This window comes from Sapajus apella, unplaced genomic scaffold (assembly GCF_009761245.1).
Source record: "Sapajus apella isolate SASKATOON/1434 unplaced genomic scaffold, GSC_monkey_1.0 scaffold188, whole genome shotgun sequence".
NCBI classification, from domain to species: Eukaryota; Metazoa; Chordata; class Mammalia; order Primates; family Cebidae; genus Sapajus; species Sapajus apella.
The window spans coordinates 1,278,274-1,302,600 of NW_022437128.1; the positions used below are offsets into that span (position 1 = coordinate 1,278,274).

At 39.7% G+C, this 24,327-nt stretch overlaps 1 pseudogene; it reads right to left on the reverse strand.

Moving 5' to 3' along the window:
- Positions 1-23: 23 nt before the first annotated feature.
- On the reverse strand, positions 24-7,627 carry LOC116543488 (annotated as a pseudogene).
- Positions 7,628-24,327: the final 16,700 nt, after the last annotated feature.

Consider the following 24,327-nt stretch of genomic DNA (forward strand, 5'->3'; position numbering starts at 1 on the left):
ACACACACACACACACACACACACACACACACACACACACACACACAGTATAATGGCATTAGTCTTAGTGTCTCTTCTCTCATTTGCTCCAGAGTTTCAAACTAAGCTCCCAATGCTTGTTAACCTTTCTCTTATCTCTGCAAGACATAAGCCCTCATGTTGTGACAGTAGCCGTGGACTGTTGATTTCTAGATTTCCAGGAAATTTGAGGTCAACTGGGGAAAGAAAGGCTTAATACTGGGCCAGTGACACACTGGGAACTAATCTCAGCAAAGCCATATTTCTTCCTCCAGAGAAGCCCATGGAGATAGCCAGCCTCCAAAGGCTCCTCATCTTCATGATTCCTGAAGTAGATGAACATTCCTGCCCCAAGGAAGAGCAGGCCCAGCACAAAGCCCCTGACTCCACTCAGCATCTGGCTCTGTGCAGATTCAGACTGTGCTCCTAAGAGAAGAAGCCAGGTTTCGTGATTTTTATCCCTAATCCAACTTCTCTAATTGAAACCATGAGATTCAGAGTTTTGACAATGGGAGAAGAAAGCCACCCTGGAGGAACCAAAATAACTGGCCAAAATACCTGGAATAACTGGAAAAAAGATTTTAAAATCACCTTGGGTAGCTAAAATGCTCAGGAATTGAACTCATTCAAATATCACAGCCCAACATAAGGCACAATTTCAGCATTTGATTCAAGAAAATCCCCGGGACTCAGCTGGGTGCAGTGGCTCACGCCTGTAATTCCAGCACTTTGGGAGGCCAAGGCAGGTGGATCATGAGGTCAGGAGATCGAGACCAGCCTAGCTCATATGGTGAAACCCTGTCTTTACTAAAAATACAGAAATGAGCCAGGTGTGGTGGCATGCGCCTATAGTCCCAGCTATTCAGAAGGCGGAGGCAGAATTGTCTTCTAGGCATGGTTGCTTCTCCAGAGGGTACAGGTGTTCCTAGAAACTATCCTAGGACTATCCCCAGTGACCTGTGTTGAAGACAGAAGAACATGCAGCAATTGAAAATATGATGCGAGAGAGGAGAAACCTGACAGTCAAGGATAATCAAAGTCCCCTTCTTGGTGGGTTGAGAAATTTATGAGGTCCAGAAGCTGGTCGCTCCATTGCACTGTGGGAGGGCTCGTCACACTTGAGTGCTCCACTTGGCAGGTATAAACCTCTCTACTCTGAAGAACTGTTTCAATCGTCACCAGGATCTGGAAAGTCCAGTCTCCATTGTGGATCAGGCCTGTGGAGACCACCCCAGCCTTCTCTTCCTGGCCGTTCCGGAACCACCTGACTTTAATGCTGTCTGGATAGAAATCACTCACAGAGCGGACCAGGTTGTGGTGCTGCAGGGGCTGGGTCTTTGCAGGATACACGGTCACCTTAGGCTGGACTAAGAAAAAACATAGAGACTATGTAAGGAAGACAGAGTACGTCTTCTTGGTTGGTTTTCTCTCTGTCTCTCTCCAAACCCAGGCTCAGGTCTCAGCCAGGCCTCCATCAAAGCAGGCCATGGTCTCACAGTGTTGAGAGCCTGGAATTTAATCTTTACAGGGCAGATCCATTAGATTTGAGAGATGCTGAAGAAATTTGTGTTTGCTTATTTCATAGCTTGAAACTGTTATTCATTATCAAAGTGTTTATAAATCCTTGAAAGCATATAATGTATTTACTAAATGTTTCATTTCTGGAGCCATACTGTCTAACTCAAATCCAGGCTCTGCCTCTTACTGATTGGTCCTGAAAGAGATTTTCAATTCCTCCACACCTCAACTTTCTCACCTATAATGGAAGTTAATAACACTAATTTCCCTATTGGGGCTATGTGAGGATTAATGTACCTAAACTATATAAAACAATGACTGAATGTAGCCCTCAATTTTGGTTAGCCATTTTTAAGATGATTGAAAATGGTAAGGATAGACTGGGGGACGGCAGTAGGGGAGATGGGGAGATGGAGTATGGAGTTTTAACTATGCTCCTCCATGCACTCACGTCTTAGAACACCACAGAAATGGTTCTGCCACTGGGAAGGAGGAACAGACAGAAGTGATTCTCTACCTCTTTGAGTTGAGTCCCTAGAAAAACATAGGTCCTACAGGAGAGAGAAAGGAGTAAGAAAAGTTCTCATATTTACATTCAGCCCATCAATCCACCTCCTCTGTAAAACAAGAATAATTATGTTAGAACTAGAATCTAACTTCCTGTCTTCCTAGACTGATATTTGAGGCCAGAGAAGAGTCTGGGGCAGTGTGTTTAACGCCTATGACAATTCCTGACACTAGCATCCCCTCAGTAAATACAATTATTTTAAAAGAAAAAAGGAGAAACCAGAGACAATATTTTTATAATACTACAAAATGATAGATGTAAGATGGGTTGTAAATCATTGCCAAAAATTTTGCAATATATTTCATTAAATAAAAATGTTCAAATTTGGAGAATAATTTGGAAAATAATATGAACTAAAATCTGGAGAAAATGCTGAATCAAATACCACAAAAGTGTTAATAATCTTACTATACAGATAACCTATAAAAATCACTGAAAAAAATACTAGGATCCCAGAGGTAACAGAAAAGAGATACTTATCTTTCCTTTACAACATACAACAAATAATTCTTAGAGCAATAATTTTATTTGGTCAGTAAATATGTGAAAGTGTCCAAGAGCCTTAGAAATCCAATAACTATTAACTAAAATTAAAAAGAGATGTAACTTTTCAACTATTTGGCCATATTCTAAAAAAGATTAATCAAGGCAGATGTGAGATAAATTGTATTACAACTATATAAAGGACTAATATGTAGCTACCAAAATACTATTAGCTTTAAAATAAAAATTGTAATAGTCATGGTGGCACTGGCCTGTAATTCCAATGCTTTGTAGGGATGAAGGAGGAGGACTACTTGGGGCCAGGAGTTCAAGGCTGCAGTGAGCTATAATTGCACCACTGGACTCCAGCCTGGATGACAGAGCAAGACTCTGTCTCTAAAAATATATGCATAGGTTACATATGTGTGTGTATATACACACACGAACAGCATATATATATATGTGTGTGTAGTGTATACACAGTAACATGTATGTATATTGTACACATAGTAACATATATAGTAACATGTTACTATGCACACATGCTTTGTGTTTGTACATATGTTCTGCTACTAATATAACAGAAGTTTAATTCAAAAGCTAGTTTCACAATCATTTCAACTATGGAAATATATGTATATACTAAGAAAGAACATAGCAAGGAATTTAGGCCTAGAAGCCTCAGAAAGGTCAGAGGTGACACAAAGGTCCCTTCACTTCCCCTAGAAATTAGTCTAATACTACTATAAACATCTCTGCACACAAACTAGAAAATCTAGAGGAAACAGATAAATTCCTGGACACATACGCCCTCTCAAGACTGAACCAGGAAGAAACTGAATTCCTGAACAGACCAATAATGAGTTCTGAAATTGAGTCAGTAATAAAAAACCTACCAAACAAATAAACAAACAAAACACAAAAAAAGCCGGAGACCAGATGGATTTACAGCTGAATTCTACCAGATGTATAAAGAAGAGCTGGTACTATTCCTGTTAAAATTACTCAAAAAATTGAGGAGGAGGGATGACTCCCCAACTCATTCTATAAGGCCAGATTCATCCTGATACCTGGCAGAGACACAACAAAAAAGAGAACTTCAGGCCAACATTCTCTATGAACATAGATGCAAACATCCTTAACAAAATACTAACAAACAAAGTCCAGCAGCACATCAAAAGCTAATCTACCACAATCAAGTAGGCTTTATCCCTGAGATGCACGGTTAGTTCAATGTATACAAATCAAATGTGATTCATCACATAAGGAGAATGAAAGACAAAAACCACATGATCATTTCAATAGATGCAGAAGAGGCTTTTGATAAAATTCAATACCACTTAATGTTAAAAATGCTCAGTAAACCAGGCACTGGAGAAACATACTTCAAAATAATTAAAATAATCAATGACAGACCCACAGCTAACAACAAAGTGAATGGGCAAAAGCTGGAAGCATTGCTCTTGAAAATCAGCATAAGACAGTGATGTCCTCTCTCACCACTCTTACTCAAAATAGTATTGGAAGTCCTGGCCAGAGCAATCAGGCAAAGAAAGAAATAAAGGGCATTCAAAGAGGAAGAGAGGAAGTTAAACTATCCCTTTTTCCAGATGACATGATCCTGTGTCTAGAAAACCCCAAATCTTGTCCCCAAAGCTCCTTCAGGTGATAAACAATGTCAGCAAAGTTTCAGGATTAAAAAAAAAATCAACATATAAAAATCAGCAGCATTCCTATATACAAACAACACCCAAGCTGAGACCCATATTAGGAACACAATCCCACTCACAATTTTCACACACACAAAATACCTAAGAATACCACTAACTAGGGAGTTGAAAAATCTCTACAAGGAGAACTACGAACCACCGCTCAAAGAAATCAGAGATGACACAAACAAATGCTCATGGATAGGAAGAACCAATATCACTAAAATGGTCATACTGCCCAAAGTAATTTATAGATTCAATACAATTTCCATTAAACTGCCACTGACAATCTTCACAGAACTAGAATAAGCTATTTAAAAATTCGTATGGAAGCAAAACAGGGCGTGAATAGCTAAGGCAATCCTAAGCAAAAGAACAAAGTAGGAGGTACTATGTTACTCATCTTCAAACTATACTACAAGACCACAGTAACCAAAACAGCATGACGCTGGTACAAAAGCAGACACATAGATGAATGGAACAGAATAGAGAGTCCAGAAATAATGCTGCACCCCTACAACCATCTCATCTTTGACAAAGATGACAAAAACGAGCAATAAGCAAAGGACTCCTCATTCAATGAATGGTGCTGTAATAATCGGCTAGCCATACGCAAAAAACTGAAGCTGGACCCCTACCTTGCACCATATACAAAAATAAACTCAAGATGAATTAATGACTTAAATGTAAAACCTAAAATCATAAAAACCCTGGAAAATAACCTAGAAAATACCATTCTGAACATAGGACTTGGCAAAGATTTCATGGCAAAGACACCAAAAGCAATCACAATCAAAAACTGAGAAATTGGACCTAATTTAACTTAGAAGCTTCTGCACAGTAAAAGAAACTAGAGAGAGTAAACAGACAACCTAGAGAATGGAGAAAATGTCAAGTCCAAATCTGAGAAAAGGAGTCAGGCTGGTGGGACTGGAAGAAAACAAAGAGGTAAAGCAAAGAAGCTGTCTGTTTTTCTTCGTGGTCTAGGACACACAACCGTCCTGTGCAAATAATGCACAGTCTTTCTGTGTCCAGCTATCATCAGACATCTGTAAGTCAGCTCACTGCAACCTTGGCATTATTGCTACTGCAGGTAGCACTCTGCAGCCTAGGAACCATCCTATAAAATCTCCTGCAAGCCTTTGTTTCTGTGCAGTCAGCTTCTCTTCTGCTGGCCTGCCTTTTGCCTCCTTGCAATGTATTTTCCTACTTTCTCTAATAAATCTACTTTTTCTACCTCTTACTGTCTTGATAAATCCTTTAACCCTGGAGCCACTGACCCAGATAGTTATTGCTCACCTGCGACAGAAAATATTTGCAAACTAGGCATCTGACAAAGGTCTCATATCTAGAATCTATAAGGAACTTAAACAAATTTGCAAGAAAAAAACAAATAACCTCATTAAAATATGGATGTGAACAGACATGAACATATAGTTTTCAAAAGAAGGCATACATTCAGCCAACATAGAAAAAATTCTCAACAGCATTAATTATTAGATATATGCAAATCAAAATCACATTGAGATGCCATCTCACACCAGTGTAAATGGCTATTATTAAAAAGTCAAAAAATAACAGATGCCGGCGAGGTTGCAGAGGAAAGAGAATGCTTATGCACTGCTAGTAGGAATGTAAATTAGTTCAGCCATTGTGGAAAGCAGTGTGGTGCAAAGAACTCAAAAGGGAATTACCATTTGACTCAGCAATCCCATTACTGTGTATATACCTACAGGAATATAAACCATTCTACCATAAAGACACATGCACACACATGTTCATTGCAGCACTGTTCACAATAGCAAAGAAATTGAATCAACCTAGATGCCCATCAACAGTGGACTGGTTAAAGGAAATGTTGTACATCTATACTATGAAATACTACGTAGCCATAAAAAGAACGAGATCATGTCCTTTGCAGGAACATGGATTGAGCTGGAGGCCATTATCTTATGCAAACTAACATAGGGACAAAAGACCAGATACCACATGTTCTTACTGAAAAGTGGGAGCTAAACATTGAGTACACATGGATACAAAGAAGGGAAGAGTAGACATGGGGACCTACTTGAGGGTGAAGGATGGGGGAGGGAGAGAATCAGGAAAACTGCCTGTGAAGTTCTATGCTTATTACCCTGGTGATGAAATTATCTGTACATCAAACCCACCTGGCATGCAATTTACCTATATAACACACCTGCACATGTACCCCTAAAACTAAAACAAAAGTTTAAAATAAAAAAGAAATTAATCTAATACTTTTCTCAGTGAGATGCTTATGCAAACAAATATCACACACTTTTATTTCAGAGATTTTGGAATCATAAGGGTGTTTACCAAGGACAGTTTGTGACTACGCTCTTCACATTATAATTTTTCATCTCTCCTCCCCTAAACTTTCATGCCAACAGCAGACAAGGTAAATTTCCCTTCCCTGCATCTCTAAGGACCCAGGGCGATCAAGGCCTGCCTCTCCAGCCCCCTGCACCACCACTCCCACCGTGCTCTCATCTCACCTCGGCACAGAGGGCTGGAAGGACCAGCTGAAGCTCCCTCCCACAACAGACGCACAAACAAATCCCTACTCTACACTCACCTACCTGAGCCCTCCTAATTCCTCCTTGCTCACAATCCTACACACTCCCACAAGGTGCTTACGTGCACACACACGCACTCCCCGTTCTCAGGGACCCTGCTCCCCTCCCCCACCCGCCTTGCTCACCTCGCTTCTGTGGGGAGAAGCTCTCAAACACCCCATAGCTGTGTCTGCAGTACGTGTTCAACAGATCCCGCAAGCAGCCCAGCAGGTTCTTCTGGCTGTTTCCATTTCTGGATTCTCCTCCGCTCCAGCAAGGCCACCGCCCAGAACTTTCCCACGTCGCTATGGAGGCGCGCGTAGACCTCTTGGTTGTGAATGAATCTCTGCCCAAACCGCATGTTTAATCTGCTCCAAGAAATGTGCTGCGGCGACACGAAGAACCGGTTGCATGGGCGGCATCCTGGGAAAAGAGTGATGGCTGCGCCCACAGTCAGGGACTCCCTCGGCCGGCGGAGGGCGGGCGCGGGGCAATGGAAAGCCTTGATTGGCCCCCGTGAGCAACCCCGACCACCAGGGGTTCATTTCCATCTGCCCGGGGTGGAGGGAGGCTGCGAGGGCAGTGGAATACCGTTTGGGATCCGCCCCCGATTTCCAAGCTGAGCTGGACGCCTCTTTGCAAGGCTCTGGACCAGGATCAGCTGCCTCATCACTGACATCTGCGCTTCTTCTTCCCGGAAGCCTCCACCCAAGATTCTTCCTGCTCCCTCCTGTCAGGTCACGATCTAGCCATTCGTTAAACAAGACCCACTGCCTTCTTCCTGTAAATGCTTCCTTAGTGCTCCTGGGAATCCAAACAGGGGAAAGACAGACCTCTCCCATCCGCTGGGGGAGCTTAAAGTACTGAAAGTGATGGCAAAAAACCAAACACTTACCTTATACACGAATGAGAAATGTTAAGAGAAGTGTGGAGTTCTAGAACAAAGAATAGGATGATCTAAATTACATTAGGGTGCCGGAGAAGGACTCTGAGAGTGACAGTTCAAATGTGAACTTACAGGTTTAGTGGGTGTGAGCCATGCGACACAGTGGAGCCTGTGTGTCTGTCTGGACAAGAAGGGAGGCACATTTCAGGTAAGCATAACACCATGTGAAAAAGCTTGAAACGATCGATTAACTTCTTCGAGAAACCAGAAGAGAGTTCACTAAAGCACAGCATGAGGGAAAGGAGGGGAAAAGATTAAACTGGAGAAACGACAAGAAGGGAACAATTAAAATCTTTGTGATGTTAGTATTTTGATTTATACTAAATGTAATGGGAAACAAGGAGTCCATGACCCCAATACAGGTCCACAAACTTTTTTTGGACTTTCTAAATCTAGAAAGCTCATTCGTTTGTATTGTTTTTACTTTGTTGCCAAAACTGATATGGCAAATCTGATTTGAAGAGAGAAGGAGTCAAAAGTATCAGGAAGCTCTTATTGATGACATGTGCTTCTGTAGTTTCAATATATATAAACACACATACATATACATGTGTAAATATACACAGATTTCAAATATGCTTGTATATATTTTTGATGTTTTTGTATTTATATTTAAATGAACTGTGAAAAATCAAAAACAGTTAAAGAAAAATCCTGTGTTTAGTAAAAATGAGATGAATAGAAAGCATTTTAAACATAATTATTTTATTGTTTTTGTTAAGTTCTGGGTACATGTGCAGGATGTACAGATTTGTTACATAGATAAACGTGTATCATGGTGGTTTGCTGTACCTATCAACCCATTACCTAGGTATTAAGCCCAGCACGCAGTAGCTCTTTACCCTAATGCTCTTCCCACCTCTGCCCTCCCCCAACAGGCCCCAGTAAGTGTTTTTCTCCCTGTGTCCATGTGTTCTCATTGTTTAGCTCCCATTTATATGTGAGACCATGTGGTATTTGGTTTCCTGTTCCTGCATTAATTTGTTGAGGATAATGGCTTCCAGCTTCATCCATGTCCCTGCAGAGGACATGATGTCATTTTTCTTTACAGATGCATAGTATGCCATGGTATATATGTACCATAGTGAATAGAAAGCATCTTACATTATCAATAATATAAAATGTAGAATTACTGCACAAATCTGAGGCATTTTACTGAAAATTATTTGTGACAGTCATCACCATTTAAGACTTATAATGACCAGTTGTTGAAAGCGAATAGAGATAGTAATTATCAAGAACACATGAAAATTTTGAAACAAACTGTGTAATATAAAAAGTAAAAAGGAAGATCTTGAATCTGCATTGATTGAATGGATTCACCAGGAAAGCAGTGAATTTATGCAAGTGTCTAGTTTTTTTTTGGTAATGAAACAGCAAAACTAAGCCATGAAGTGCTGAACTAAGAGATAAATGTGTATACAAAGTGGGAATCTAGAATTTTCAGAAGAAACACAATGTAAACCAGTGTTGTCAGCCTTGGCACTACTGACATTTTGGACTAGATAGTATTTTCTTGTTGAGAGGAGCTGTCTGCTAGTGTTCCTGTCTTCTACTTGTCACGTGTCAGAAGAAACTCCTGGTGTGACAACCAAAAATGGCTCCAGACATTGCCAAATGTTCCCTAGGGAGTTGGGAGAGGGAAGGAAGGGACAGAGGGGCGGTGAACTGTCCTTGGGTGAGACCCACTAGTGTAAACCAGCTGAAAAATCTGTGGTAAAAAAGCCACCATTAATTATGGAACATTTGAGATTTACACTGAAAACTCTGCCAATATTCTATCTATTTAAAATCTTGGTCCTACATAAAACTTATGATTTTTAGGAATTTGGTCCCAGTGCAAAGCTGTTTTTCCAGCAAAATTAATTGACTCAGAACCAAGGTTTACTGATTTATTTGCCTTTAATTGGTCACCAAATCATATTCCTAATTTCTGCGTCACTGGTCTATTACTCACTGCCTCAGCTAATTCATTTTCTGACTTTCCGTCTCCTACTCCCAACAAAACAAGTAGGCATCAAATTACCAGCCTTGGACAGATGCAGAACACTCATTTCTGTAGTTAAACCTTCTCAGAAGGGGAGTGATATGGTTTGGCTGTGTATCCACTCAAATCTTGTCTTGAATTGTAGCTCCCACAATTCCCACATGTCATGGGAGGGACTGGTGAGAGATAATCTAGTCATGGGGGTGGGTCTTTCCCCATGAGCTCCCATGACAGTGGACAAGTCTACAAGAGCCGATGGTTTTATAAGGGGAAACCCCTCTTGCTTGCCCATGATTTTGCTCTTGTCTGCCATCATGTGACACGTGCCTTTCACCTTCTGCCATGAGGTGGGAGGCCTCTCTAGCCACGTGGAACTGTGAGTCCATTAAAGCAATTTTTCCTTATAAATTATCCAATCTTGGGTATGTCTTTATCAGCAGCCTGAAAACAGACTAATACAGGGAGAAACTAAGAAGATGGCATTCTCTTATAGACAGTTTACAAAAAACAAGCAAGTCCCAGTTTTTGAATAGAGATCTTCACAAGCTCCATTCGCCCTTTAGAAATGATAGCAGAGAGGAGAACACTCTAAGGAGTTAAGGTCTGTCTTATTTCCAAATACTCTGAGTACCTTCTTCACAAAAGAGAATGCTGAAAAATAAAAATATGTGAAGTTGCTGTCATTGTAGCTTACATGGTTAGCACTGCAGTCTATGCTCTTGTGCCCAGCCTAGATTGCCATGTTTAGCAAATAAAAATAGAGAATGCCTAGTTAAATTTGGATTTCAAATAAATTATTGTTGTTTATCTGAAGTTCAGATTTAACTGGGTATCCTGTACTTTATTCAGCAACCTTAACCCAACTTGTTAATAATGTTCAGAAGAAGTGAATTTAATACTTCTTTGTGTTCTTTAACACATGCCTGTGATAGCCTGCACATAAGAAACTTCTCAAATGATAAACGCAAAATAAATGAAAGCTTCTCCTTTATATTGGGACTAGCAGACGTTGCATCTCTTCCCTACCCTGAGACTCACCCTGTGCGTATGAACATAAGAAATTCTATCAAGAATTCAGACTCAGTCTAGTCACTATTCACTAGTGGTGGTTGTAAGCTCAGGCTCTAGAATTAGGAAATCTGAATTTAAACATGACCTCTTCTACATGGGTTAACAACCATGAACCTTTAAAATGTGTATATATAATGGATCCAACAATAACATATTCCTCATAGGATTATTGTTAAGTGTAAAACTAAGTAGTGACTCTTCTTAGTGCTGATAACATTATAAGCACTCTAATATATTACCATTTTATTTTTATAATCCTTATAAAGAAAAGCTTCATTATTTTTCTATTCCTTAAGTTCTAAGGCAAATAATGTCTACCTCATGATTTGGCAACTGTCTTTTATTAATTTATCGCTAATTACCATTTTAAATACATGAGGGCAGAAGCATTGGTTTATGTATAATAATTCATATGCCTAAACTTCACACAAAAGGAGAGTGCTAACATAGAAGACAGAGACTTTCTACACACTCAGATTTAAATGGCAATCTGATTTCTAGTAGTAACTTTGTGACAGTAGGTAAATTACTTACACCTTTTGAATTTTAGATTCCAAAGATATATATGCTTTAAAATGCCAAACATATGATAGGATACGTATTAGATTTCCATACCCAAATTTATAAGCCTGGTAATTAATCACTGCAAAATGTTATAATGCTCCACACTGATAGAGACCAATTTGCTTAGTTAATTACTCCATTCTCATCACCTATAGTAATAATTAGTATATTTGAAGCCACTAATAAATATTGGCTGTACGAACTAATAGCCTTTTGCATAACCAGTCACCACAGTACACAGGGACTTTCTAGTGCTTCGTTGCTAATGACTGAACACCTGTCTCTGGTTCACTGGTCATCCTGCTTCTCTTCAGCTTTTTTATTCATTTTCTTTAGGTCCAGCTGGCTCCCTGATCCCAGAGCATAGTCTTTCCCTGATGCTTACCACTCAAAAGAGTCAAACTTAATCCAGCCTTCACTTCTTCCACCTGCTGTTCAAATTGTTCAATCCACTTTCCAACCTGGATACTCCACTGACTGCAAATGTCAGTTCCACCAAACTCAGCACTTGCTTCTCTGTCCTGCTCTCACTTCACTCACCTCTTAGTGATATTCACCACAACAGGCCACTTCCTTGCCTTAAAAAATAATATTTCTTTGATTCCCATGCATCACATTCTCGTTTTTTTCTCCAGCATCTCTGGGGAACCTTCTCAGTCCCTTATGCTGTCCTGTGGCCCTCTTATATTTTTCTACACAAAATCTATCTCTCTCTCTCTCTGCAACCTCTTCCACTTCCCTGGAATTTAGCGCAGAATGTGTCGATCCCAACATAAGTATCTGCAGCCCTGGCCTCACCCTGAACTTCTCTCTTATGTTCAGTTGGCTTCCTGATTGCTTCATGTGATTTCAAAAGTCATCTCAATTTTAATAAACAAAATTGTCATTTCTAATCACCCACTTCAAATCATTTCCACCCACTTCAAATCATTTCCTCCCACATTCTTCCCTGTTTCAATAAGCAGCATCACCATCCACCTATTTGTCAAGGCAAAATACTTAGAAATAAGTTTACATTTAATCCATTAGCAAGTCATGCAAAAACTCATCTCAAGTCTGTTCACTTTCTCATTATCTTTCTCCTTGTTACTGCTGCACTACATGAAGCCACAACTCTGTCTTCCCTGGAGAATTCTGCTGTTCTCCACTTGTGAACTTCAACAATCCAATCCCCACATAGTAGCTAGAATTATTTTTAAAATTGAATATTAATGGAGACTCTCCTTGTAACCTCCCAGTGGCTTCCAATATGTTTAAATACAATTTAAATTTTTTACCACGGCCAACAAGGCTGAATATGATTTAGCCCTTGACTTTCTCTCCCTCTTACCTCATCTTCTGCCATTCCACCCCTTGCTTTCCATTCTTCAGCCCCTCTAGCCTTCTTTCTGTCTCTTCAACATAGCACACATCTTCCCATTTCTTGTCCTTTCCCCTTTTCTGTCTCTCTGGAACACCTGTCCCTTAGATCTTCACATATTGTTCTTGTCTCAGCTAAATGTGAGTTCTCCTCAGAGAGATCTCCCAAACTGCTTGTGAATCCAGTGCGAAGTGAAGTTGGGTGAATTCAATTCTCTCTATCTTATCACCCTGACGTCTTTTTTTTTCCTAAGGCAATATTGCTCTCTGAATTTTTCTTTTTTGTTAAATATATATTGAGATATTGTCTGTCTCCTCTGGTATTGAGTTCCATGAGAGTAGGGACCTTTTAAAAAAAATCTTATTCAAGTAGAATTCCCTGACCATAGAACAGAGCCCAGAACATAACAGTTGCTCAGAAATATACCTGTGGTCTAAATGAATAAATCAGGGTTCTGGAAACTGATCACTCTGAGTATTCTAGAAAGCAGAAAAGGACTCAATTCCTGCACCCTTTCATTCTAATGACATGCTATATTCCTTCTCCTTCTTGTGAGAAAGTCAGGCAAACTTCCTTTTTCTCCTCTTTCTAGTTGGAAGAAGAATTCACAGATAAGAAAACAGTGATTGTAAGAAAGAGAACACTTTTCAATAAGAATTATCTCTTCTGATGGGTCTCAGTGCTGAATGTCTGGGCAAGCTTTAGGGATTTTCAGAAATGATGATGACATAGTTAGGTAAAAAATGGAGAGGAACTTGGGGTAGAGGTAAGTATTACATGAATAATTAAGGAAAGCAGAGGTCATGCTGAATCAAGCTCTAAAAATTGGGACATATCCACAGTAGGACCTGATCCCCTTGACTTGTTCATTGGCTTTCAGTCCTGTGAGATATTAGCAACCTTTACAATCTCTCTGTAACCCCACTGAGGGTATATAGTTTGAACCATACGAAATGGCTGATATTTGATGATTTTGACTTATAAAAATAGAATTTTATATAATTTATCCTACATTAGTGCTTACCCCTTCTTGTAAGCTCAAGCCAGAGAACGTAGGAGAAACTAATCTAGAAAGGTGCAAGCCAGGTTAGTAGCATTAGTAGCATTTCAGAGGATACCTTAAGTTCTTTAAGACATTGAACAATACTCCATAGATGCTCCTTATCAATAGGGTCATTCCAAATACTAAGGATCTCTACTTCAATGTGTTTTTCCCAAGAGAAAGAGAGGGTATTAACCTCAATTTTTGTCAGAAATCTACAGTACAAAGATAAAGGGTTTACAAACACTGGAGTTAGGGAGAAAAAAAGATTACAGGGGTGGCCTCTTGCTACATCCTCACACATCAGGGAGAGGCACCAACCTCACAGATCCTGTTGATGACATGGCACAAGATCTTCTAGGAAAGACCCTTCAAATTCCTTTTGACTCCCATGAGATTTTTTATTTCCTTCAAGACAGAGCCTTGCTCTGTTGACAGGCTAGAGTGCAGCGGGCCATCTTGGCTCACTGCAACTTCTGCCTCCCGGGTCCAAGAGATTCTCCTGCCTCAGCCTCCTGAGTAGCTGGGACTACAGGCACTCACCACCATGCCCGGCTAAGTTTTGTAGTTTTAGTAGAGACGAGACTTCACCATGTTGGCCAGGCTGGTCTCGAACTTCTGACCTTGTGATCCAGCCTCTTCTGCCTCCCAAAGTGCTGGAATTACAGGCTTGAGCCACTGCACCTGGCTGAGGTTTTTTTTTTTCTTCAAAACTCAACATAAGCCAGGCGCGGTGGCGAGTACCTGTAGTCCCAGCTACTCGGGAGGCTGAGGTGGGAGGATCGCTTGAACCCAGGAGTTCTGGGCTGTAGTGCGCTATGCTGATCAGGTGTCTGCACTAAGTTCAGCATCAATATGATGACCTTTCAGGAGTGGGGGGACCACCAGGTTGCCTAAGGAGGGGTGAACCGGCCCAGGTCGGAAACGGAGCAGGTCACAACTCCCGTGCTGATCAGTAGTGGGATCGTGCCTGTGAATAGCCACTGCACTCCAGCCTGGGCAACACAGCCAGACCCTGACTCTTAGAAAAAACAAACAAACACCTCAACATAATAAAGGGAAGTGCTGCATGGAGGAATTCATTTCAGCGTTTTTATTTCTAAATCCTCTGAAGACCCCAAGAAAGTGTTATGCCGAGCTGGAGAGGTTTTGCTGTAGATTTGAGAAGAAATGGTCTGTATGGAGGTCTTTATGCAGATCTTATAGAGAGGGCAAGTAGCCAGGCTTCTTTTATTATGGAGATAATTGGGAATCCATATGGTAAATATGGGTGGTCCCTGAAGAAAACGTCGCAATTTTTAAAAGATACATAGCCTGGGCACAGTGACAAAGTTAACTCCCTTTCTCCCCCACCCCATAGTAGCTCAGCACCCATAGTGTGTACTTGCCTTGCATGTCCCCAGCCAAAGCCAGAGAAGGGCTCAGCACCATCAGTGTGACCATCAGAGGTGCCATGCAGGAGCTTCCAGGGAGCCTCAGACACACCATGCTGGAGAACAGGACCAGACCATGTGCCAGAGGAACTGACGAGTCTCACTCAGGGAGAACTATGACTTTTTCCCGCACACATTCCAAATCATAGGAATCAAAGTTACTCATTTCTTTGCTCCTAGATTGGGTAATCTTAGTGTTGAAGAACTAATCAGCCTCAAAGGTGAAGAGACAGCCTGAGGTGAGATGCAGTATGAGGTATAAGGTCCTTTTTTTTGTTTAACGAGACAGGGTTTCACTCTGTCTCTCAGGCTGGAGTGCAGTGGCATGATCAGGGCTCACTGCACCCTTTACCTCCTAGACTTAAGTGATCCATGCACTTCAGCCTCTCCAGTAGCTGGGACTATAGGCGTGTACAACAACACCCTGCTAATTGAAGATCCTCTTCTGAAACAAATTTTCCTTCTAATGCCTTAAATTTGCTTTAATTTAGATTTTAAGTTTGGATCCAGTTGCATGTGAAGCACTTTAATTTGGCCCCTGTTGTGAGCCACCTTTGTGCTGGTCAGTGATGTGTTCGTAAGTTTGAGGCTCGTAGAAGCATTCATTTCTCCCTTGAAGAGAGAGCTGTTTGGACAAGTGTGTGTGAGTGTGTTTGGGACTAAAGTGAATGAAGGGAATATGATTGCACATCAGGCTAGTTTTGATTCGGCCTTTATTACGCCATCACTTAGTGTTCTAGGTTTGGTAAAATTACTTAATATCTCACAGTCAAAATGAAAGCACTGTGATCTTTAAGGTCTTTGATTACTGGAAAATGCTGTGATTCTGTGGATGCCTCAAGGAGCACAAGCCCCTAGTATCTGATATGATGGAATTATAGCTGTTGATTGGACAGTAAAATCTGTACCTCTTTACAGGTAAGGATATTTCTGACAACCTAAAGAAAATAGGAAGTTAGTTAATAATTATACCTGAGCAAAAAATTTTCCATTTGTGCCTCCTGATGCAGTTACCAAGCTTAGTGGCACCTCCAGAATGCACACAGGCAAGGGGTTTGCAGGGGCTACCTTTTTGCAGTGGAGGGTCTTGAAGTTGCCTTGGTGTAGCACTTACCCTAGCAATGTGATAAGGTCAACTGTTCAATCAAAGTATGCAGAGGGCTGAGAGATCAACAGAGGACTCGAAGTCAACCTTTGACACAAGACTCTGCTTTAAAATAGTTAATATTTTATGGGATAGATCATTTAATTCCTTAATTCTGGCTCCCATTATTATTTCCTCCTTTTATTGATGCTATGTTCTTTTACTATAACCCTTCTCTTTATCCTAAGGGAAGATATAAGAAGACTTTGCTAATGAATACATTATAGAATGTTCAGGAAAGATAACTCTACGGAAAAACCATGAATTATATCATTTGATGTAATCATATAATTTTAAAGATATAATTCTACTTTTAGATAATTACTACACATTAGATTAATGTAAATGTACTGATTGACTTTAAAGTACAACTATATGTATAAAGTTCTGCATTAGTTCACCTCTTACCACAGTTCTGGCAGGCAGTCATTCTTTATTATTCTAACCACCATTATGATCATCTAATGTTATTTTAAAATTATTCTTAGTGTTTATAGGGACAGGATGGTCACTACGCTGCAATAAAAATAACTAAAATTGGCTGGGCACAGTGGGTTACGCCTGTAATCCCAGCACTTTGGTAGGTTGAGGTGGGTGGATCACCTGAGGTCAGGAGTTCGAGACCAGCTTGGTCAACGTGGCAAAACCCCGTCTCTACTAAAAAAGTACAAAAATTAGCCAAGTGTGGTGGTGGGAACCTGTAATCCCAGCTACTTAGGAGGTTGAGCCAGGAGAATCTCTTGAACCTGAGGGGCGGAGGTTACAGTGAGCTGAGATCATGCCACTGTACTCCAGCCCGGGCGACAAGAGTGAGACTCCAAAATTTACAAAGTAACCTTTGAGCATTTTACTTTGTACTCACAATTGTACTAAATGCTTTATATACCTCATTTTTTAACTTTTATTTTAAGTTCAGGGGTACATGTGCAGGATGTGCAGTTTTGCTACACAGGTAAATGGGTGTCGTGGGCGTTTGTTTCACAGATTATTTCATCACCCAGGCATTAAGCCTAGCTTCCATTAGTTATTTTCCTGATCCTCTCTCTCCTTTCACCCTGCTCTTTGGTAGGACCCAGCGTTTGATGTTCCCCTCTATGTGTCCAATGTGTTCTCTTCATTTAGCTCCCACTTATCAGTGAGAACATGTGGTTTTTGGTTTTCTGTTCCTGTGTTAGTTTGTGTAGGATAATGGCCTCCAGATCCAACCATGTTCATGTTCCTACAAAGGACAAGATCTCTCTCTTTCTCTCTCTCTCTTTTTGAGACAGAGCCTTGCTCTGTCACCCAGACTGGAATGCAGTGACATGATCTTGGCTCACTGTAACCTCTGCCTCCTGGGTTCCCGTGGTTCTCCTGCCTCAGCCTCCTGAGTAGCTGCGGTTACAGGCATTAGTTCATACTCTACCATGTCCAGCTAATTTTTGTATTTTTAGTAGAGACAGGGTTTCATCATGTTGGCCAAGCTTGTCTTTAACTCCTAACCTTGGGTGATCCACCTCTCTCAGACTCCCAAAGTGCTGAGATTACAGGCATGAACCACCATGTCTGGCCTCTCATTCATTTGTATCACTTTTTTTACTCCATGGTGTATATATACCACATTTTCTTTATCCAGTGTGTCACTAATGGGCATTTAAGTTGATTCCATGTCTTTGCTATTGTGAATAGTGCTGCAATGAACATATGTATGCATGTGCCTTTATAATAGAACAATTTATATTCTCTTGGGTATGTACCCAATGATCGGATTGCTGGGTCAAATGGTATTTCTGTCTTTAGGTCTCTGAGAAATCATCACTGTTTTTTTTTTTTTTTTTTTACAATGGTTGAACTAAGTTATACTCCCACCAACAGTGTCAAAATGTTTTGTTTTCTCCAAAACCTTGCCAGCATCTGTTGTTCTTTAACTTTTTAATAATGCCCATTCTGACTGGTGTGAGACAGTATCTCGTTGTGGTTTTGATTTGCATTTCTCTAATGATCAGTGATGCTGAGCTTTTTTTGATAAGATTATTGGCTGCAGTTTGTCTTCTTTTGAAAAGTGTCTGTTCGTGTCATTTGCCCACTTAAAATTTTTTTTCCTTGTAAATTTGTTTAAGCTCCTTACGGATGTTGAATATTAGACCTTTGTCAGATGCATAGTTTGCAATTTTTTTTCCATTCTGTAGGTTGTTTGTTTATTCTGTTGATAGTTTCTTTTGCTATGCAGAAGCTCTTTAGTTTAATTAGATCCCATTTGTCAATGTTTGCATTTCTAGCAATTGCTTTTGGCATCTTTGTCATGAAATCTTTGCCTGTGCCTATGTCCTAAATGGTATTGCCTTGGTTGTCTTCCAAAGTTTTATAGTTTTCGGTTTTACATTTAAATCTTTAAACCATCTTGAGTTGATTTTTGTATGTGGTATAAGGAAGGGATCCAGTTTCAATTTTATTTGCATATGAGTGGCAAGTTATTCCAGCACCATTTATTAAATAGGGACTCCTTTCCCCATTGCTTGGTTTGGTCATGTTTGTTGAAGATCAGATAGTTGCAGGTGTGCAGTCTTATTTCTGAGTTCTCTATTCTATTCCATTGGTCTATGTGTCTGTTTTTGTACAAGTACCATGCTGTTTTGGTTACTGTAGCCCTGTAGCATAGTTTAAAGTCAGATAATATGCTACCTCCAGCTTTGTTCTTTTTACTTAGGATTGCCTTGGTTATTCAGGCTCTTTTCTGATTCCACGTGCATTTTAAAATAGTTTTTTATGGTTCTTTGAAGAATGTCAGTGATAGTTTAATGGGAATACCACTGAATCTGTAAATTGCTTTGGACAGTATGGCCATTTTAATGATATTAATTCTTTCTATCCCTGAGCTTGGAATTTGTTTCATTTGTTTGTGTCATCTCTGGTTTCTTTGAGCAGTGTTTTGCAGTTCTTGTAGAGATCTTTTACCTCCCTTGTTAGCTGTATTCCTAGATATTTTATTCTTTTATGTGGCGAGTGTGAATGAGAGTTCATTTGTGATATGGCTCTTGGCTTGAATGTTACTGGTGTATAAGAATGCTAGTGACTTTTGCACATTGATTTTGTATCCTGAGACATTGCTGAAGTTGCTTATCAGCTTACAAAGCTTTTGGGCTGAGACTATGAAGTTTTCTAGATATAGAATCAACAAGGATAATTTGACTTTCTCTCTTTCTACTTGAAGGCACTTTATTTCTTTCTCTTGTCTGATTGCCCTAGCTGGAACTTCCAATACTATGTTAAATAGGAGTGGTGAGAGAGGGCATTCTTGTCTTATGCCAGCTTTCAAGGGGAATGTTTCCAGTTTTTGACCATTTAGTATGAAGTTGACTGTGGGTTTGTCATATATGGCTCTTGTCATTTTGAGGTGTGCTCCTTCAGCACCTAATTTTTGAGAGTTTTTTTTTACATGAAGTGATGTTGAATTTTATTGAAACCCTTTTCCCCTTTCATTGAGATAATCATGTGGTTTTTGTCTTTCATTCTGTTTATGTGATGAATCACATTTATTGATTTACACATGTTAAACCAACCTTGCATCCCCGGGATAAAGCCTCCTTCTTCGTGGTGGATAAGTTTTTTGATGTGCTCCTGTATTTTGTTTGCCAGTATTTTGTTAAGGATTTTACATCAATGTTCATGAATGACATTGGCTGGAAGTTTTCTTTTTTGTTTGTGTGTCTGACAGCTTTTGGTATCAGGATGATGCTGGTCTCATAGAATGAGTTAGGGAGTTCCTCCTTTTCAATGTTTTGGAATAGTTTCAGTGGAAATGATATCAGTTCTTCTTTGTGCATCTGGTAGAATTCAGCTGTGAATTCATCATCTTTTTTTTTTTTTTGGTTGGTAGGCTATTTATTGCTGCCTCAATTTCAGAATTTGTTAGTGGTCTGTTTAGGGATTCAATTTCTTCATGGTTCAGTCTTGGGAGAGTGTATGTGTCCAGGAATTTGCCCATTTCTTCTAGATTATCTAGTTTGTGTGCATAGAGTCGTTTATAATATTCTCTGATGGCTATTTGTATTTCTGAGGCGATGTCAGTGGTAATATCCCTGTTATAATTTTTGATTGTCTTTAATTGATTTTTTCTCTCTTTTTTTTTTTTATTAGTCTAGCTAGTGGTCTATCTATTTTATTAATTTTTTTTCAGAAAACCAGCTCCTGGATTTGTTGACCTTTTAAATGGCTTTTCATGTCTTTAAGTCCTTCAGTTCAGCTCTGATTTTGGTGATTTCTTATCTTGTGCCAGCCTCATATATTAGTTCTTTTTCACACAGCTGACAAAAGCATACCTGAGACTGGGCAGTTTATACAGGGAAAAGGGTTTAATGCACTTACAGTCCCACATGGCTGAGGAGGCCTCACAATCATGGCAGAAGGCAAGGAGGAGCAAGTCATGTCTTTCATGGATGGCAGCAGGCAAAGAAAGAGCTTAGGTAGAAAAACTCCCCCTTATATGAACATCAGATCTTATGCGATTTTTCACTGTCATGAGAATCGCAAGGAAAAGACATGCCCCCATGATTCAATTACCTCCCACTTGGTTCTTCCCACAACATGTGGGAATTCAAGATGAGATTTGGGTGGGGACACAGCGAAACCAGATCACATTGGGATTGGTTTGGTCTTGGTTCTTTAGTTCTTTTAGTTGTGATGCTAGGTTGTTAGCTGATGGGATCTTTCTAGCTTTTTGGTGTGGGCATTAAGTGCTATGCGTTTTCTTCTTAACACTGCCTTCACTGTGTCCCAGAGATTCTGATACATTGCATCTTTGCTATTAGTTTCAAAGAACTTCTTGATTTCTGCCTTAATCTCATTATTTACACAAAAGTCATTCAGTGGCAGGTTGTTCAATTTCCATGGAATTGTGTGATTTTGAGTGAATTTCTTAATCTTAAGTTCTAATTTGATTATGCTGTGGTCTGAGAGACTGTTAATGATTTCAGTTCTTTTGCATTTGCTGAGGAGTACTTTGATTATGTGATCAATTTTATAGTAAGTGCCTTGTGGCAATGAGAAGAATGTATATTCTGTTGTTTTGGGGTGGAGAGTTCTGTAGATATATATCAGGTCCATTTGATCCAGAGCTGAATTCAGGTCCTGAATATCTTTGCTAATTTTCTGTCTCAATCATCTGTCTAATATTATCAGTGGGATGTTAAAGTTTCCCAGTATTATTGTGTGGGAGTCTAAGTCTCTTTTATGGTCTCTAAGAGCTTGCTTTATGAATCTAGGTGCTCCTGTATTGAGTACATATATATTTAGGATAGTTAGCTCTTCTTGTTGAATTGAACCCTTTATCATTATACAATGCCCTTCTTTGTCTTTTCTGATCTTTGTTGGTTTAAAGTCTGTTTTGTCAGAAACTAGGATTACAACCCCTGCTTTTTTCTGTTTTCTTTTTCCTTGGTAAATTTTCCTTCATTCCTTTATTTTGAGCCTCTGTGTGTCTTTGCATGTGAGATGGGTCTTTTGAAGATATGATACCCATGTGTCTTGGTTCTTTATCCAACTTGCCATTCTGTGTTTTTTAATTGAGGCATTTAGCCCATTTACATTTAAGGTTAGTATTGTTATGTACGGATTTGATCCATCATCATGATGCTAGCTGATTATTTTGCAGACTTGTTTATGTGGTTGCTTCATAGTGTAACTGTTCTGTGTACAAAAACACATTGGTTTTTGTAGTGGCTGGTGACATACCTCATATTTTTAATTCTCACATAAGATTAATAAGATAAATATCCTTTTTAAACTTAAGGTAGAGATGATAAAATGATGGAAATTCAACAACTTTCACAAGTATGTAAGTCTAGTATATGGAAACTCCAAGTAACACATGATTATTCTAATCCCCTTCCCCAATTTCAGTCACTGTACCATACCACTTCAAACTCAATTTTTAAGGAGAGTTCTGTATCTTCTTTTGAAATATATTTATCACTTTAATTCATAGCTATACATATCAGTAAGACTACTTTTAATGAGTGGCAGGATTTTATATAGTTTGGGGGCAGATACTTTGTAGCAATTCTAGATCCTTCAGAAGATTCCTCTAATGACCATTGTTACCTTTCTCTGGAAGTGACAAAATTTGCATTACTCTTATGGAAAAACGCCCATGGCTCCTTGATAAATCTTATTAAGACAATAACCACTAAGTTCCTCAATCAGCTCTATTGCTGTCAATTATTATTTCAGTTTTCTTAGCATAACGTAGTGAAAGTTTGAAAATATCCGAAGAGAATAGAAATACTATAGCACTTACATTTATTTTCATTAATTAGAAAGTTCAAAAGGTCTTGGATAGGTTGCATAGAAGTCACTGTTATCCCTGGATCTGAGAATAAGCTATGTTCTGACACCCCAGTGTTAAATCAGTCCTATTGGAATTTCTCTAGTTGCAACCAGGTGAATATCATATTTAATTTGTTAATTGGAAAATCATAATTTACTCAGAAACTATGATGTGTGGTAAGTTAGGGAGGGCAAACTAGAGTTCTCCTTAATATTATAGGATAAAAGGATGACAAAGAAAAATAACACTTTAAAAACACATTCCCATTATTTTATTATCATCATGAAATGTCTGTGGAATAAATCCCATAGGATTCTTTCTCTGCTGTGGAAGTCTCTGAACATTTATGGGTGTATCTCCTGTGTCCTTTTTGCTTAGTGCTTCTCCAAGCTGTTAATTTTATGGCTGTAGTTAACTATTTTGGTGGATCTTGGGTGTCTTTTTGGTATTTGAGCCAGTTTTTTGAGGGTGGCAGGGGAAGCTGGGGAATATATGTGATCCTTTCATCATGTAATGTTAGAATATTGAATGTATTTTATAGGTTCTGGAATTAATCAGAAATATCTTGCTTAATTAAGGTTGATCTCCTTCTAAGCATCTATGGGCAGTGCTATTGCTGTGGTCTATTCCTCTTTAGGAAAACCATATAGCAGAGTTTGCTTTAGGGCAGTCTCCACTGAGCAATAAGTTGAGAATCCTTTTTTTGTCCTTGAGCCTACAAGTCAATGACATAACTGTCTTTAGTAGAGAGAATCTCAAACCCCAAGATTTGGCCTCTGAGAATGTGTGAGACAGGTGGAGAGGAGCAGATGTGGTAAAGTGGGGAGAAGAACAAGAAGAGGGCCCACAAACATTACAGAATTAAATATCAGCATCACTCATTCAAGACTTAATGAGATATGAAATTGGACACTGAAGATTGCCATTGCCCATTTTATTAGGTGTAGTCTCAGATGCCTAGTTCATTACCAGGAGAATAGTCCATCTCATTCTTGGAATCTTCTTATATTGCAGATGTGTCTTTGAGTGGAAAACCTGAGTAAGTAGAGGAGGGGCAGAATATGGCATTGAGATGAGAGGAAAATATGATAAACGCAGTGATCTATTGCTCATTTGTCTGTAAACCTGTGACTTGATATTTACTTATAAAATTGTGAGATCAACTATAAGAATGAACCAGGAATCCTGAGAGGATCCACAGACCTTCTGAAGAAATTAGACTGCTCCTGTAGTTCCCAGGAGACACCCCAAATACTTTGAGTACCCCAGCTGTGGAGGTGGGAAAGGGAGATCCTCCTCTCCTGAACACACACCCGCACTGGGAAAACTGAAGGCCTGTTTGAGGGAGAAGTTTCCGACTTTACCTGGAGCTGAGTCAACCTAGAGAGCCCAGTGAAATACAGGGGTAGAGGAAGCAGTGGAAAAAGCCCTGGGAGCTCCCTGACTCCCAAAGCAGACCATTTTTGCCTGGCACCACAGGGATCCTTTGGGAGGGTGGCCAGAGGAGCAGGGGAAAATGCCACAGGGTGAAGGAAATATCCAGCTGAACTTTATAACAATTTGAACCCGGTGAGAAACCCCCTGTCTAGAACTCAGGGGAGAGC